At 65.7% G+C, this 12,847-nt stretch overlaps 1 protein-coding gene across 2 annotated transcripts in view; it reads right to left on the reverse strand.

Moving 5' to 3' along the window:
• Positions 1-12,847, reverse strand: part of LOC142471297 (class I histocompatibility antigen, F10 alpha chain-like) — a 176,081-nt gene that overhangs the window by 129,348 nt on the left and 33,886 nt on the right. The gene's annotated exons all lie outside the window — the stretch shown is intronic.

Below are 12,847 nucleotides of genomic sequence, written 5' to 3' on the forward strand. Positions count from 1 at the left end.
ACGGCACAGGGCAGGGAGTGAGGGGTACGGCACAGGGCAGGGAGTGAGGGGTACGGCACAGGGCAGGGAGTGAGGGGTACGGCACAGGGCAGGGAGTGAGGGGTACGGCACAGGGCAGGGAGTGAGAGGTACGGCACAGGGCAGGGAGTGAGAGGAACGGCACAGGGCAGGGAGTGAGAGGCACAGGGCAGGGAGTGAGAGGTACGGCACAGGGCAGGGAGTGAGGGGCACAGGGCAGGGAGTGAGGGGCACAGGGCAGGGAGTGAGAGGCACAGGGCAGGGAGTGAGAGGTACGGCACAGGGCAGGGAGTGAGGGGTACGGCACAGGGCAGGGAGTGAGGGGTACGGCACAGGGCAGGGAGTGAGGGGTACGGCACAGGGCAGGGAGTGAGGGGTACGGCACAGGGCAGGGAGTGAGGGGTACGGCACAGGGCAGGGAGTGAGGGGTACGGCACAGGGCAGGGAGTGAGGGGTACGGCACAGGGCAGGGAGTGAGGGGTACGGCACAGGGCAGGGAGTGAGGGGTACGGCACAGGGCAGGGAGTGAGGGGTACGGCACAGGGCAGGGAGTGAGGGGTACGGCACAGGGCAGGGAGTGAGGGGTACGGCACAGGGCAGGGAGTGAGGGGTACGGCACAGGGCAGGGAGTGAGGGGTACGGCACAGGGCAGGGAGTGAGGGGTACGGCACAGGGCAGGGAGTGAGGGGTACGGCACAGGGCAGGGAGTGAGGGGTACGGCACAGGGCAGGGAGTGAGGGGTACGGCACAGGGCAGGGAGTGAGGGGTACGGCACAGGGCAGGGAGTGAGGGGTACGGCACAGGGCAGGGAGTGAGGGGTACGGCACAGGGCAGGGAGTGAGGGGTACGGCACAGGGCAGGGAGTGAGGGGTACGGCACAGGGCAGGGAGTGAGAGGTACAGGGCAGGGAGTGAGGGGTACGGCACAGGGCAGGGAGTGAGAGGTACAGGGCAGGGAGTGAGGGGTACGGCACAGGGCAGGGAGTGAGAGGTACGGCACAGGGCAGGGAGTGAGAGGTACAGGGCAGGGAGTGAGGGGTACGGCACAGGGCAGGGAGTGAGGGGTACGGCACAGGGCAGGGAGTGAGAGGTACGGCACAGGGCAGGGAGTGAGGGGTACGGCACAGGGCAGGGAGTGAGAGGTACGGCACAGGGCAGGGAGTGAGAGGTACGGCACAGGGCAGGGAGTGAGGGGTACGGCGCAGGGAGTGAGGGGTACGGCACAGGGCAGGGAGTGAGAGGTACGGCACAGGGCAGGGAGTGAGAGGTACGGCACAGGGCAGGGAGTGAGAGGTACGGCACAGGGCAGGGAGTGAGAGGTACGGCACAGGGAAGGGAGTGAGGGGTACGGCACAGGGCAGGGAGTGAGGGGTACGGCACAGGGCAGGGAGTGAGGGGTACGGCACAGGGCAGGGAGTGAGGGGTACGGCACAGGGCAGGGAGTGAGGGGTACAGGGCAGGGAGTGAGAGGTACGGCACAGGGCAGGGAGTGAGAGGCACAGGGCAGGGAGTGAGGGGTACGGCACAGGGCAGGGAGTGAGAGGTACGGCACAGGGCAGGGAGTGAGAGGCACAGGGCAGGGAGTGAGGGGTACGGCACAGGGCAGGGAGTGAGAGGTACGGCACAGGGCAGGGAGTGAGGGGTACGGCACAGGGCAGGGAGTGAGGGGTACGGCACAGGGCAGGGAGTGAGGGGTACGGCACAGGGAGTGAGGGGTACAGGGCAGGGAGTGAGAGGTACGGCACATGGCAGGGAGTGAGAGGTACGGCACAGGGCAGGGAGTGAGGGGTACGGCACAGGGCAGGGAGTGAGGGGTACGGCACAGGGCAGGGAGTGAGGGGTACGGCACAGGGCAGGGAGTGAGGGGTACAGGGCAGGGAGTGAGAGGTACGGCACAGGGCAGGGAGTGAGGGGTACGGCACAGGGCAGGGAGAGGCACAGGGCAGGGAGTGAGGGGTACGGGGCAGGGAGTGAGAGGAACGGCACAGGGCAGGGAGTGAGAGGTACGGGGCAGGGAGTGAGGGGTACGGCACAGGGCAGGGAGTGAGGGGAACGGCACAGGGCAGGGAGTGAGAGGTACGGCACAGGGCAGGGAGTGAGGGGTACGGCACAGGGCAGGGAGTGAGGGGTACGGCACAGGGCAGGGAGTGAGAGGCACAGGGCAGGGAGTGAGAGGCACAGGGCAGGGAGTGAGAGGCACAGGGCAGGGAGTGAGAGGTACGGCACAGGGCAGGGAGTGAGAGGTACGGCACAGGGCAGGGAGTGAGAGGCACAGGGCAGGGAGTGAGAGGTACGGCACAGGGCAGGGAGTGAGGGGTACGGCACAGGGCAGGGAGTGAGGGGTACGGCACAGGGCAGGGAGTGAGGGGTACGGCACAGGGCAGGGAGTGAGAGGCACAGGGCAGGGAGTGAGAGGTACGGCACAGGGCAGGGAGTGAGGGGTACGGCACAGGGCAGGGAGTGAGGGGAACGGCACAGGGCAGGGAGTGAGGGGAACGGCACAGGGCAGGGAGTGAGAGGTACGGCACAGGGCAGGGAGTGAGGGGTACGGCACAGGGCAGGGAGTGAGGGGTACGGCACAGGGCAGGGAGTGAGGGGTACGGCACAGGGCAGGGAGTGAGGGGTACGGCACAGGGCAGGGAGTGAGGGGTACGGCACAGGGCAGGGAGTGAGAGGTACGGCACAGGGCAGGGAGTGAGAGGTACGGCACAGGGCAGGGAGTGAGGGGTACGGCACAGGGCAGGGAGTGAGAGGTACGGCACAGGGCAGGGAGTGAGAGGTACGGCACAGGGCAGGGAGTGAGGGGTACGGCACAGGGCAGGGAGTGAGGGGTACGGCACAGGGCAGGGAGTGAGGGGTACGGCACAGGGCAGGGAGTGAGGGGTACGGCACAGGGCAGGGAGTGAGGGGTACGGCACAAGGCAGGGAGTGAGGGGTACGGCACAGGGCAGGGAGTGAGAGGTACGGCACAGGGCAGGGAGTGAGAGGTACGGCACAGGGCAGGGAGTGAGGGGTACGGCACAGGGCAGGGAGTGAGAGGTACGGCACAGGGCAGGGAGTGAGAGGTACGGCACAGGGAGTGAGGGGTACGGCACAGGGCAGGGAGTGAGAGGTACGGCACAGGGAGTGAGGGGTACGGCACAGGGCAGGGAGTGAGGGGTACGGCACAGGGCAGGGAGTGAGGGGTACGGCACAGGGCAGGGAGTGAGAGGTACGGCACAGGGCAGGGAGTGAGAGGTACGGCACAGGGCAGGGAGTGAGGGGTATGGCACAGGGCAGGGAGTGAGAGGCACAGGGCAGGGAGTGAGGGGTACGGCACAGGGCAGGGAGTGAGGGGTACAGGGCAGGGAGTGAGAGGTACGGCACAGGGCAGGGAGTGAGGGGTACGGCACAGGGCAGGGAGTGAGAGGCACAGGGCAGGGAGTGAGGGGTACGGCACAGGGCAGGGAGTGAGAGGTACGGCACAGGGCAGGGAGTGAGGGGTACGGCACAGGGCAGGGAGTGAGGGGTACGGGGCAGGGAGTGAGAGGAACGGCACAGGGCAGGGAGTGAGAGGTACGGCACAGGGCAGGGAGTGAGAGGTACGGCACAGAGCAGGGAGTGAGAGGTACGGCACAGGGCAGGGAGTGAGGGGTACGGCACAGGGCAGGGAGTGAGAGGTACGGCACAGGGCAGGGAGTGAGGGGTACGGCACAGGGCAGGGAGTGAGGGGTACGGCACAGGGCAGGGAGTGAGAGGTACGGCACAGGGCAGGGAGTGAGAGGTACGGCACAGGGCAGGGAGTGTGGGGTACGGCACAGGGCAGGGAGTGAGGGGTACGGCACAGGGCAGGGAGTGAGGGGTACGGCACAGGGCAGGGAGTGAGGGGTACGGCACAGGGCAGGGAGTGAGAGGAACGGCACAGGGCAGGGAGTGAGAGGAACGGCACAGGGCAGGGAGTGAGGGGTACGGCACAGGGCAGGGAGTGAGGGGTACGGCACAGGGCAGGGAGTGAGAGGTACGGCACAGGGCAGGGAGTGAGGGGTACGGCACAGGGCAGGGAGTGAGGGGTACGGCACAGGGCAGGGAGTGAGGGGTACGGCACAGGGCAGGGAGTGAGAGGTACGGCACAGGGCAGGGAGTGAGAGGTACGGCACAGGGCAGGGAGTGAGGGGAACGGCACAGGGCAGGGAGTGAGGGGTACGGCACAGGGCAGGGAGTGAGAGGTACGGCACAGGGCAGGGAGTGAGGGGTACGGCACAGGGCAGGGAGTGAGGGGTACGGCACAGGGCAGGGAGTGAGGGGTACGGCACAGGGCAGGGAGTGAGGGGTACGGCACAGGGCAGGGAGTGAGGGGTACGGCACAGGGCAGGGAGTGAGGGGTACGGCACAGGGCAGGGAGTGAGAGGTACGGCACAGGGCAGGGAGTGAGGGGTACGGCACAGGGCAGGGAGTGAGGGGCACAGGGCAGGGAGTGAGAGGCACAGGGCAGGGAGTGAGGGGTGCGGCACAGGGCAGGGAGTGAGGGGTACGGCACAGGGCAGGGAGTGAGGGGTACGGCACAGGGCAGGGAGTGAGAGGTACGGCACAGGGCAGGGAGTGAGAGGTACGGCACAGGGCAGGGAGTGAGGGGCACAGGGCAGGGAGTGAGGGGTACGGCACAGGGCAGGGAGTGAGAGGTACGGCACAGGGCAGGGAGTGAGGGGTACGGCACAGGGCAGGGAGTGAGGGGCACAGGGCAGGGAGTGAGGGGTACGGCACAGGGTAGGGAGTGAGAGGTACGGCACAGGGCAGGGAGTGAGGGGTACGGCACAGGGCAGGGAGTGAGAGGTACGGCACAGGGCAGGGAGCAGGAGGTACGGCACAGGGCAGGGAGCGAGAGGTACGGCACAGGGCAGGGAGCGAGGGGTACGGCACAGGGCAGGGAGTGAGGGGTACGGCACAGGGCAGGGAGTGAGGGGTACGGCACAGGGCAGGGAGTGAGAGGTACGGCACAGGGCAGGGAGTGAGGGGTACGGCACAGGGCAGGGAGTGAGGGGTACGGCACAGGGCAGGGAGTGAGGCGTACAGGGCAGGGAGTGAGAGGCACAGGGCAGGGAGTGAGGGGTACGGCACAGGGCAGGGAGTGAGGGGTACAGGGCAGGGAGTGAGGGGTACGGCACAGGGCAGGGAGTGAGGGGTACGACACAGGGCAGGGAGTGAGGGGTACGGCACAGGGCAGGGAGTGAGAGGTACGGCACAGGGCAGGGAGTGAGGGGTACGGCACAGGGCAGGGAGTGAGGGGTACGGCACAGGGCAGGGAGTGAGGGGTACAGGGCAGGGAGTGAGAGGCACAGGGCAGGGAGTGAGGGGTACGGCACAGGGCAGGGAGTGAGGGGTACAGGGCAGGGAGTGAGGGGTACGGCAGAGGGCAGGGAGTGAGGGGTACAGGGCAGGGAGTGAGGGGTACGGCACAGGGCAGGGAGTGAGAGGCACAGGGCAGGGAGTGAGAGGTACGGCACAGGGCAGGGAGTGAGAGGTACGGCACAGGGCAGGGAGGGGTACGGCACAGGGCAGGGAGTGAGGGGTACGGCACAGGGCAGGGAGTGAGAGGCACAGGGCAGGGAGTGAGAGGTACGGCACAGGGCAGGGAGTGAGGGGTACGGCACAGGGCAGGGAGTGAGGGGTACGGCACAGGGCAGGGAGTGAGGGGTGCGGCACAGGGCAGGGAGTGAGGGGTGCGGCACAGGGCAGGGAGTGAGGGGTACGGCACAGGGCAGGGAGTGAGGGGTACGGCACAGGGCAGGGAGTGAGGGGTACGGCACAGGGCAGGGAGTGAGGGGTACGGCACAGGGCAGGGAGTGAGGGGTACGGCACAGGGCAGGGAGTGAGGGGCACAGGGCAGGGAGTGAGGGGCACAGGGCAGGGAGTGAGGGGCACAGGGCAGGGAGTGAGGGGTACGGCACAGGGCAGGGAGTGAGGGGTACGGCACAGGGCAGGGAGTGAGGGGTACGGCACAGGGCAGGGAGTGAGGGGTACGGCACAGGGCAGGGAGTGAGGGGTACGGCACAGGGCAGGGAGTGAGGGGTACGGCACAGGGCAGGGAGTGAGGGGTACGGCACAGGGCAGGGAGTGAGGGGTACGGCACAGGGCAGGGAGTGAGGGGTACGGCACAGGGCAGGGAGTGAGGGGTACGGCACAGGGCAGGGAGTGAGGGGTACGGCACAGGGCAGGGAGTGAGGGGTACGGCACAGGGCAGGGAGTGAGGGGTACGGCACAGGGCAGGGAGTGAGGGGTACGGCACAGGGCAGGGAGTGAGGGGTACGGCACAGGGCAGGGAGTGAGGGGTACGGCACAGGGCAGGGAGTGAGGGGTACGGCACAGGGCAGGGAGTGAGGGGTACGGCACAGGGCAGGGAGTGAGAGGTACGGCACAGGGCAGGGAGTGAGAGGCACAGGGCAGGGAGTGAGAGGTACGGCACAGGGCAGGGAGTGAGGGGTACGGCACAGGGCAGGGAGTGAGGGGTACGGCACAGGGCAGGGAGTGAGAGGTACGGCACAGGGCAGGGAGTGAGAGGTACGGCACAGGGCAGGGAGTGAGAGGTACGGCACAGGGCAGGGAGTGAGAGGTACGGCACAGGGCAGGGAGTGAGGGGTACGGCACAGGGCAGGGAGCAGGAGGTACGGCACAGGGCAGGGAGCGAGAGGTACGGCACAGGGCAGGGAGTGAGGGGTACGGCACAGGGCAGGGAGTGAGAGGTACGGCACAGGGCAGGGAGTGAGGGGTACGGCACAGGGCAGGGAGTGAGGGGTACGGCACAGGGCAGGGAGTGAGGGGTACAGGGCAGGGAGTGAGAGGCACAGGGCAGGGAGTGAGGGGTACGGCACAGGGCAGGGAGTGAGGGGTACAGGGCAGGGAGTGAGGGGTACGGCACAGGGCAGGGAGTGCGGGGTACGGCACAGGGCAGGGAGTGAGGGGTACGACACAGGGCAGGGAGTGAGGGGTACGGCACAGGGCAGGGAGTGAGAGGTACGGCACAGGGCAGGGAGTGAGGGGTACGGCACAGGGCAGGGAGTGAGGGGTACGGCACAGGGCAGGGAGTGAGGGGTACAGGGCAGGGAGTGAGAGGCACAGGGCAGGGAGTGAGGGGTACGGCACAGGGCAGGGAGTGAGGGGTACAGGGCAGGGAGTGAGGGGTACGGCACAGGGCAGGGAGTGAGGGGTACAGGGCAGGGAGTGAGGGGTACGGCACAGGGCAGGGAGTGAGGGGTACGGCACAGGGCAGGGAGTGAGGGGTACGGCACAGGGCAGGGAGTGAGGGGTACGGCACAGGGCAGGGAGTGAGGGGTACGGCACAGGGCAGGGAGTGAGGGGTACGGCACAGGGCAGGGAGTGAGGGGTACGGCACAGGGCAGGGAGTGAGGGGTACGGCACAGGGCAGGGAGTGAGAGGTACGGCACAGGGCAGGGAGTGGGGGGTACGGCACAGGGCAGGGAGTGAGAGGTACGGCACAGGGCAGGGAGTGAGAGGTACGGCACAGGGCAGGGAGTGAGGGGTACGGCACAGGGCAGGGAGTGAGGGGTACGGCACAGGGCAGGGAGTGAGGGGTACGGCACACGGCAGGGAGTGAGGGGTACGGCACAGGGCAGGGAGTGAGGGGTACGGCACAGGGCAGGGAGTGAGAGGTACGGCACAGGGCAGGGAGTGAGGGGTACGGCACACGGCAGGGAGTGAGGGGTACGGCACAGGGCAGGGAGTGAGGGGTACGGCACAGGGCAGGGAGTGAGGGGTACGGCACAGGGCAGGGAGAGAGAGGTACGGCACAGGGCAGGGAGTGAGGGGTACGGCACAGGGCAGGGAGTGAGAGGTACGGTACAGGGCAGGGAGTGAGAGGTACGGTACAGGGCAGGGAGTGAGAGGCACAGAGCAGGGAGTGAGGGGGGCACAGGGCAGGGAGTGAGAGGTACGGCACAGGGCAGGGAGTGAGAGGTACGGCACAGGGCAGGGAGTGAGGGGTACGGCACAGGGCAGGGAGTGAGAGGTACGGCACAGGGCAGGGAGTGAGAGGTACGGCACAGGGCAGGGAGTGAGGGGTACGGCACAGGGCAGGGAGTGAGGGGTACGGCACAGGGCAGGGAGTGAGGGGTACGGCACAGGGCAGGGAGTGAGGGGTACGGCACAGGGCAGGGAGTGAGGGGTACGGCACAGGGCAGGGAGTGAGAGGTACGGCACAGGGCAGGGAGTGAGAGGCACAGGGCAGGGAGTGAGGGGTACGGCACAGGGCAGGGAGTGAGAGGCACAGGGCAGGGAGTGAGAGGAACGGCACAGGCAGGGAGTGAGGGGTACGGCACAGGGCAGGGAGTGAGGGGTACGGCACAGGGCAGGGAGTGAGGGGTACGGCACAGGGCAGGGAGTGAGGGGTACGGCACAGGGCAGGGAGTGAGGGGTACGGCACAGGGCAGGGAGTGAGGGGTACGGGCACAGGGCAGGGAGTGAGGGGTACGGCACAGGGCAGGGAGTGAGGGGTACGGCACAGGGCAGGGAGTGAGGGGTACGGCACAGGGCAGGGAGTGAGGGGTACGGGCACAGGGCAGGGAGTGAGGGGTATGGGCACAGGGCAGGGAGTGAGGGGTACGGGCACAGGGCAGGGAGTGAGGGGTACGGCACAGGGCAGGGAGTGAGGGGTACGGGCACAGGGCAGGGAGTGAGGGCTACGGGCACAGGGCAGGGAGTGAGGGCTATGGCACAGGGCAGGGAGTGAGGGGTACGGCACAGGGCAGGGAGTGAGAGGTACGGCACAGGGCAGGGAGTGAGAGGCACAGGGCAGGGAGTGAGAGGTACGGCACAGGGCAGGGAGTGAGGGGTACGGCACAGGGCAGGGAGTGAGGGGTACGGCACAGGGCAGGGAGTGAGAGGTACGGCACAGGGCAGGGAGTGAGGGGTACGGCACAGGGCAGGGAGCGAGGGGTACGGCACAGGGCAGGGAGCGAGAGGTACGGCACAGGGCAGGGAGCGAGAGGTACGGCACAGGGCAGGGAGCGAGGGGTACGGCACAGGGCAGGGAGTGAGGGGTACGGCACAGGGCAGGGAGTGAGGGGTACGGCACAGGGCAGGGAGTGAGAGGTACAGGGCAGGGAGTGAGGGGTACGGCACAGGGCAGGGAGTGAGGGGTACGGCACAGGGCAGGGAGTGAGAGGCACAGGGCAGGGAGTGAGGGGTACGGCACAGGGCAGGGAGTGAGGGGTACGGCACAGGGCAGGGAGTGAGGGGTACGGCACAGGGCAGGGAGTGAGGGGTACGGCACAGGGCAGGGAGTGAGGGGTACGGCACAGGGCAGGGAGTGAGGGGTACGGCACAGGGCAGGGAGTGAGGGGTACGGCACAGGGCAGGGAGTGAGGGGTACGGCACAGGGCAGGGAGTGAGAGGTACAGGGCAGGGAGTGAGGGGTACGGCACAGGGCAGGGAGTGAGAGGCACAGGGCAGGGAGTGAGGGGTACGGCACAGGGCAGGGAGTGAGGGGTACGGCACAGGGCAGGGAGTGAGGGGTACGGCACAGGGCAGGGAGTGAGGGGTACGGCACAGGGCAGGGAGTGAGGGGTACGGCACAGGGCAGGGAGTGAGGGGTACGGCACAGGGCAGGGAGTGAGGGGTACGGCACAGGGCAGGGAGCGAGGGGTACGGCACAGGGCAGGGAGCGAGGGGTACGGCACAGGGCAGGGAGCGAGGGGTACGGCACAGGGCAGGGAGCGAGGGGTACGGCACAGGGCAGGGAGCGAGGGGTACGGCACAGGGCAGGGAGTGAGGGGTACGGCACAGGGCAGGGAGCGAGGGGTACGGCACAGGGCAGGGAGCGAGGGGTACGGCACAGGGCAGGGAGCGAGAGGTACGGCACAGGGCAGGGAGTGAGAGGCACAGGGCAGGGAGTGAGAGGTACGGCACAGGGCAGGGAGTGAGGGGTACGGCACAGGGCAGGGAGTGAGGGGTACGGCACAGGGCAGGGAGTGAGAGGTACGGCACAGGGCAGGGAGTGAGGGGTACGGCACAGGGCAGGGAGTGAGGGGTACGGCACAGGGCAGGGAGTGAGGGGTACGGCACAGGGCAGGGAGTGAGGGGTACGGCACAGGGCAGGGAGTGAGGGGTACGGCACAGGGCAGGGAGTGAGGGGTACGGCACAGGGCAGGGAGTGAGGGGTACGGCACAGGGCAGGGAGTGAGGGGTACGGCACAGGGCAGGGAGCGAGGGGTACGGCACAGGGCAGGGAGCGAGGGGTACGGCACAGGGCAGGGAGTGAGAGGTACGGCACAGGGCAGGGAGTGAGAGGCACAGGGCAGGGAGTGAGGGGTACGGCACAGGGCAGGGAGCGGGAGGTATAGCACATGGCAGAGTATAGCACAGGGCAGAGTATAGCACAGGGCAGAGTATAGCACAGGGCAGAGTATAGCACAGGGCAGAGTATAGCACAGGGCAGAGTATAGCACAGGGCAGGGAGCGGGAGGTATAGCACAGTGTAGAGTGTAGCACAGGGCAGAGTATAGCACAGGGCAGGGAGCGGGAGGTATAGCACAGTGCAGAGTGTAGCACAGGGCAGAGTATAGCACAGGGCAGGGAGCGGGAGGTATAGCACAGTGCAGAGTGTAGCACAGGGCAGAGTATAGCACAGGGCAGGGAGCGGGAGGTATAGCACAGTGCAGAGTATAGCACAGGGCAGAGTATAGCACAGGGCAGAGTATAGCACAGGGCAGAGTATAGCACAGGGCAGAGTATAGCACAGGGCAGGGAGCGGGAGGTATAGCACAGGGCAGAGTATAGCACAGGGCAGAGTATAGCACAGGGCAGGGAGTGGGAGATATAGCACAGTGCAGAGTGTAGCACAGTGCAGGGAGTGGGAGGTATAGCACAGGGCAGAGTATAGCACAGTGCAAGGAGTGGAGGTATAGCACAGGGCAGAGTATAGCACAGTGCAGGGAGTGGGAGGTATACCACAGGGCAGAGTATAGCACAGTGCAGGGAGTGGGAGGTATAGCACAGGGCAGAGTATAGCACAGTGCAGGGAGTGGGAGGTATAGCACAGTGCAGAGTGTAGCACAGTAAAGGGAGTGGGAGGTATAGCACAGTGCAGGGAGCGGGAGGTATAGCACAGTGCAGAGTGTAGCACAGTGCAGGGAGTGGGAGGTATAGCACAGGGCAGAGTATAGCACAGTGCAGGGAGTGGGAGGTATAGCACAGGGCAGAGTATAGCACAGTGCAGGGAGTGGGAGGTATAGCACAGTGCAGAGTGTAGCACAGTGCAGGGAGTGGGAGGTATAGCACAGTGCAGAGTGTAGCACAGGGCAGAGTGTAGCACAGGGCAGGGAGCGGGAGGTATAGCACAGGGCAGAGTGTAGCACAGTAAAGGGAGTGGGAGGTATAGCACAGTGCAGAGTGTAGCACAGTGCAGGGAGTGGGAGGTATAGCACAGTGCAGAGTATAGCACAGGGCAGAGTGTAGCACAGGGCAGGGAGCGGGAGGTATAGCACAGTGCAGAGTATAGCACAGGGCAGGGAGCGGGAGGTATAGCACAGTGCAGAGTATAGCACAGTGCAGGGAGCGGGAGGTATAGCACAGTGCAGAGTATAGCACAGGGCAGGGAGCGGGAGGTATAGCACAGTGCAGAGTATAGCACAGGGCAGGTAGTGGGAGGTATAGTGCAGAGTATAGCACAGTGCAGAGTATAGCACAGGGCAGGTAGTGGGAGGTATAGTATAGTGCAGAGTATAGCACAGGGCAGGTAGTGGGAGGTATAGCACAGTGCAGAGTATAGCACAGTGCAGAGTACAGCACAGTGCAGAGTATAGCACAGTGCAGAGTACAGCACAGTGCAGAGTACAGCACAGTGCAGAGTACAGCACAGTGCAGAGTATAGCACAGGGCAGAGTATAGCACAGGCAGAGTATAGCACAGGGCAGAGTACAGCACAGTGCAGAGTATAGCACAGGGCAGAGTATAGCACAGTGCAGGTAGTGGGAGGTATAGCACAGTGCAGAGTGTAGCACAGGGCAGAGTATAGCACAGGGCAGAGTGTAGCACGGGGCAGAGTATAGCACAGGGCAGAGTGTAGCACAGGGCAGAGTGTAGCACAGGGCAGAGTGTAGCACAGGGCAGAGTGTAGCACAGGGCAGAGTGTAGCACAGGGCAGAGTGTAGCACAGGGCAGAGTGTAGCACAGGGCAGAGTGTAGCACAGGGCAGAGTGTAGCACAGGGCAGAGTGTAGCACAGTGCAGAGTGTAGCACGGGGCAGAGTGTAGCACAGTGTAGCACGGGGCAGAGTGTAGCACAGTGCAGAGTGTAGCACAGGGCAGAGTGTAGCACGGGGCAGAGTGTAGCACGGGGCAGAGTGTAGCACGGGGCAGAGTGTAGCACAGGGCAGAGTGTAGCACAGGGCAGAGTGTAGCACAGTGCAGAGTGTAGCACAGGGCAGAGTGTAGCACAGGGCAGAGTATAGCACAGGGCAGAGTATAGCACAGGGCAGAGTGTAGCACAGGGCAGAGTGTAGCACAGGGCAGAGTGTAGCACAGGGCAGGTAGTGGGAGGTATAGCACAGTGCAGAGTATAGCACAGTGCAGAGTATAGCACGGGGCAGAGTATAGTACAGTGCAGAGTGTAGCACAGTGCAGAGTGTAGCACAGTGCAGGTAGTGGGAGGTATAGCACAGTGCAGAGTATAGCACAGGGCAGAGTATAGCACAGGGCAGAGTATAGCACAGGGCAGAGTGTAGTACAGTGCAGAGTGTAGCACAGTGCAGGTAGTGGGAGGTATAGCACAGTGCAGAGTATAGCACAGGGCAGAGTATAGCACAGGGCAGAGTGTAGCACAGTGCAGGTAGTGGGAGGTAT

The sequence above is a fragment of the Ascaphus truei genome, chromosome 20 (genome assembly GCF_040206685.1).
Source record: "Ascaphus truei isolate aAscTru1 chromosome 20, aAscTru1.hap1, whole genome shotgun sequence".
NCBI classification, from domain to species: Eukaryota; Metazoa; Chordata; class Amphibia; order Anura; family Ascaphidae; genus Ascaphus; species Ascaphus truei.